Source organism: Bufo gargarizans, chromosome 1, assembly GCF_014858855.1.
Source record: "Bufo gargarizans isolate SCDJY-AF-19 chromosome 1, ASM1485885v1, whole genome shotgun sequence".
In the NCBI taxonomy this organism is placed as follows: Eukaryota; Metazoa; Chordata; class Amphibia; order Anura; family Bufonidae; genus Bufo; species Bufo gargarizans.
Genome location: NC_058080.1, coordinates 743,837,337 through 743,842,430, shown reverse-complemented (window position 1 = coordinate 743,842,430; position 5,094 = coordinate 743,837,337). Strand labels below are relative to the sequence as shown.

At 42.8% G+C, this 5,094-nt stretch overlaps 1 pseudogene; it reads right to left on the bottom strand.

Moving 5' to 3' along the window:
- Positions 1-861: 861 nt before the first annotated feature.
- On the bottom strand, positions 862-4,347 carry LOC122925018 (annotated as a pseudogene).
- Positions 4,348-5,094: the final 747 nt, after the last annotated feature.

Sequence of the window (5,094 nt, the reverse complement as noted above, 5' to 3'; positions counted from 1 at the left end):
CCCTGACTCCTGTCAGTATGTATAGACCCTGAAGGTGGGAAAATACATACGCCGGAACCTAAACCCTAGGAGCCCTGAAATGCCCTAGAGGTAGTAAAAAGGATTGATACTACCGGTTCCTTCCCAGGTGAATAAACCAGCATCTCCCTAGTAACAACAAGCACAAGGGAACAACCAAATAAAAGAGCACTAAATCTTATAGAAAATGGATGAGCAGGAACACAGGTAAGGTCCACACACCAACTCTTCCAAATCCAAGCAGAGAATATCAACTGCATGGTGTGAGACCAAACTAAATAGGGAAGCAGTAATGACCACAAGCTGCACTTAACAAGAGGTGTGGTCATTACCAAACAACAACACTGAGAATCAAGAGACTGTCAGTTAACCTCACGTTCAGTCAGTCTCTCAGATCTTCTAACCTTTGTCACAGAAGGTACCATGACAGCAGAGACCTCAACATAATCCACTCTGGTTACCAGATAGAGTTCACTACCACCCCTCCCCCGCCCAGTTTCATTACAAGAATTTATTTTTGTCAATGGAAACCAAAATCATAAATCATTTGAGGGCCAGATTTAAATCATATGTAAAAAATAAAAATCATAAGCAGATCTAATTTACTTGGATTTCATCACGACGACTCATAATGTGAATTAGTAGCATGTATGCCCCCATTTGCCTATATGCATTCCTGACAACATCTGAGCATTATCTTGATGAGACAGCAGATGATATCCTGGAGATCTCCTCCTAAACTGAGAATAATGCATCAGTGAACTACTAGTCCGTGGCGCTAGATGGCAGCACCAGATGCACTGATACAGAATGTCCCAGACATTCTCAATTGGACACAGGACGAGCCTGGTCCTGCATAGGGAGAAACCCAGGGACCACTGCACCAGTGTTAGGTCTGACAATGTGAATTCTGTGTAAGTTTCAAAGTTTGACTTTCCTGTTGACATTTTCTACATAAAGGACATTAAAATGGCTTCTCTGCTGTGTGACTTCTCTGAGGATCCCCAAATTTGGCTTTAGTAAAAAAAAAAATCTCTCATTCTTAACATGAAAACAGCTTTGCTCCTGTGTGAATTATCTGATGATCCCTAATTTGGGCTTTAGTAATAAGCCATTTTTTCACATTATGAACATGAACACAGCTTCTTCCTGTGTAAATTCTTTGATGATCTTTAAGACCAGCTTTACTAATAAACTATTGCCCACATTCAGAATTTTAATATAGGTTCTCTTCTGTGGGACTTCTCTTTTTGAATATGAATACAGTCTCCTTTGTGACTTTTCTCACATGTAAGATTTGATTTATTAATAAAGAACTTCCCACATGTTGAACATCAAAATGTTTTCTCCTCTGTGTGACTTCTATGATGAGCCCTAAGTGTGGCTTTAGTAATGAAACATTTCCCACATTCTGAACATGAATATGGCTTCTCTCCTGTGTGACTTCTATGATGTGTACCAAGATCTGATTTTTGTCTAAAACATTTCCCACATTCTGAACATGAAAATGGCTTCTCTCCTGTGTGAATTCTCTGATGTGCAGCAAGGTGTGATTTATTTGTAAAGTATTTTCCACATTCAGGGCATGAATATGGATTCTCTCCTGTGTGTGTTCTCTTGTGTATAACAAGATGTGATTTTTGTGTAAAACATTTCCCACATTCTGAACATGAATACGGCTTCTCTCCTGTGTGAATTCTCTCATGTGTAACAAGATATGATTTTCGCGTAAAATATTTCCCACATTTAGAACATGAATACGGCTTCTCTCCTGTGTGACTTCTCTCATGTGTAACAAGATATGATTTTCGTGTAAAATACTTCCCACATTTCAAACATGAATACGGTTTCTCTCCTGTGTGAGTTCTCTCATGGATAACAAGATATGATTTTCGGGTGAAATATTTACCACATTTCGGGCATGAATATGGCTTCTCTCCTGTGTGAATTCTCTCATGTCTAACAAGAGTTGATTTTTCTGTAAAACGCTTCCCACATTCTGAACATGAATATGGTTTCTCCCCTGTGTGTCTCCTTTCATGTATAACAAGATATGATTTTTCTGTAAAGCACTTTCCACATTCTGAACATGAATACGGCTTCTCTCCTGTGTGTCTTCTTTTATGTATAACAAGCTGTGATTTTTCTGTAAAACATTTCCCACATTCTGAGCAGGAGTATGGCTTCTCCCCTGTGTGAATTCTTCTGTGTGTAGAAAGACCTAAGCTTTTTGTGAACTCTTTAACACAGTGAAACATTTCACCCCCTTTCTGACCTGTACTTGTGGTAGCAAACTGTGATTGGTAAGGAGAAGGTTCCTCGTGATTAGGGGGATTATATGACAGATCTGTACTGTGATGTCCTGGATGTACATTAAGGGTAATGAAGTTTTCTCCTGAAGAGCGCTGCATGATATCTTCATCTTCTGTTTTATAATTCAGTGATAACATGAAGTTTTCCTCAGGGGGATTTTCTGTTAGGATTAAAAATAAATTTCTTTTTTTTTTACCAACTACAAAGCAGAAGAATTTATAATATTCCCCAGTTGCTGAAGAAAACACATGCAGTTTTTGATATAGTTTGAGCTGCAGGTTTTTGAGCCAAAGACAGAAGTGGACCTAGCAGTAAGGGGAAACAAAAGTCATTCCTTTCGAATCCACTCCTGGCTTTAACTATAAGAAAAACTGCAGTAAAAACTGCCATAAAATCTATGTGTGCAATTACAACCATACTGTGTAAAGCTTTAAAACATATCAAAGACAAAGACCAGGATTCTGGTCTACACTCGGTCACCACATAGCTTTAACTAAACAATAGATAGAAACATATCTTCTAAAATTGACATGACAATGTGGTCTGTAAGGTGTAATGGCTGCACAGTCACCAGATCTCAGGTTTATAGACATCTGTAGGATGTAGTGGAATAGACAGAGCGAGGCCATCAGAACCTTTAATAAAAGGTCTCCAGCACCTTGTTGGGTCCATTACACTAAGAATTCAGGATGCTCTAAGGGGAACAGATGCCAGTTGCCATGATAATACATTGTCGCCCTGTGATTGTGGTGCTGGACACCTATGAGAGAGAGCGTCGATGTGAGTCTGCTAGGACTGAATAGAGAATCTGACTTCCTGTCCACCAATAAGACACTGACGCAGTTTTACTAAAGTGTCTGCGCCTAAAATCTGTCTAAAAAGAGGCACAATTAATATTGGGGCAGCTAGAGTTTTCCAACTTACTTGAAAATGCGCAGGACTTATCTGAAAAAGTAGATTGGTCAAGAAGCATAATTTTGCACCTAAATTGAGACACAATTCTGGTGTAAAATTTGATATAGGAGCATCAGGTGCAGCTTCATACTGTGGAGCGGGCGAAAGTATATTGCGCTGGAATGTGGTATTTTCTCCTGCACTACGGTACTGCAGACCCCGCCTACCTCGATTGTCCCAACTTCTGTAAATTTGGACCCGTTTACAACATGGGTCCACTTTTTTTTTTTTTTTTCAGGGCCACTTTAAAGGGGTTATCCAACACCAAATATGCCCCCCAAATGTCCGGGCCCCTCACACAGACTGTACGTACCTCGCTCCCCAGCACCTGCATCCCTTCTGATGCTGGCATGGCCGCCACTGCATCTCCCAATCGCGTGGATCAAAACAAGCATCACCCGCAATGTTAGGGAGGCTCGTTCCTGTTGTGGCCTGCTATTGGCTGCCCCCCCGCCGGATGCTTTGATCCGTGTGATGGGGAGATAGAGCGGCGGCCGTGCCAGCATCAGAAGCTACGCGGGTGCCTGGGAAACGAGCTAAGTACAGTCTGTGTGAGGGGTCCGGGCAATTGGAAAGGGGGAATTTTTGGGGTTGTATAACCCCTTTAAGTTCCCAGTCCGCCCCGGGTCTAGACCATCAGTCTAAGGTTACGTCATCCATGGAATTAGTAAATCTGGGTAGCTGTGTCAGTTGGCGAGTCAGAGTGTCGGTCACATGACACAGCTGAGGGCCAGAACAGTCCAACTCAAGCCACCAGTAATTAATCTGAGTTTGCTCAGATCCCAGCCATTAGTGCAGATGGAAATGCTACAAAAACTAAAGCTAATGCGAGTGCATGACAGAAAGAGCTGGGAAAAGATTTCTATGCGTAGTCACAGCTCCCTCGCTCCTGCAATGCACATAACGCGGGATCACTGCCCAGAGTGCTACTTTACTAGAGCTCTAAGGTGGAGACTCTCCTGAAGAAACCTCCAAAGTCACTTTTTCCATTCATGATTCCTCACCTGTGGTGACATCTCCTGGAATGTCCTCCTCCACCTCACTCTTACACGGGGGATCAACCATCATCCGCTCTTCTTCATCCTCCACTTTAATATCAGTCAGATCTTCCCCCTGATTTGTCATCTGTAACAATTCAGTACAATACAGCAGACAGGTGGGAAATCTAACAGATCCACATAAGAGACCCCCACAATCTATGACCCCTCTATGACTGCAGGACCCCCCTATATAGATGTGTATAGGGCTCAGCTCCATCTACCTGAGGGTTCTCTGGGAGCTTCTCCTCTGGACAGTCCTGGGAATACAGAGGACGTGGACATCTCTCTGGTGGATTTCTCCTCCTGGATTCATCTGTGGAGACACAAGCACACAGTGACTGAACACATGGCCTCCATTACATGTCACTGTACACACGTGTATACACTGCACACGATGGCTCTTACCCTGTGAGATAAGAGGCTGGTGCTCCTCCATTACATGTCACTGCACACACGTGTATACACTGCATATGACGGCTCTTACCCTGTGATATAAGAGGCTGGTGCTACTCCATTACATGTCACTACACACGTGTATACACTGCACATGACGGCTCTTACCTTGTGATATAAGAGGCTGGTGCTCCTCCATTACATGTCACTGCACACACGTGTATACACTGCACATGACGGCTCTTACCTTGTGATATAAGAGGCTGGTGCTCCTCCATTACACGTCACTGCACACACGTGTATACACTGCACATGACGGGTCTTACCTTGTGATATAAGAGGCTGGTGCTCCTCCATTACACGTCACTGCACACAC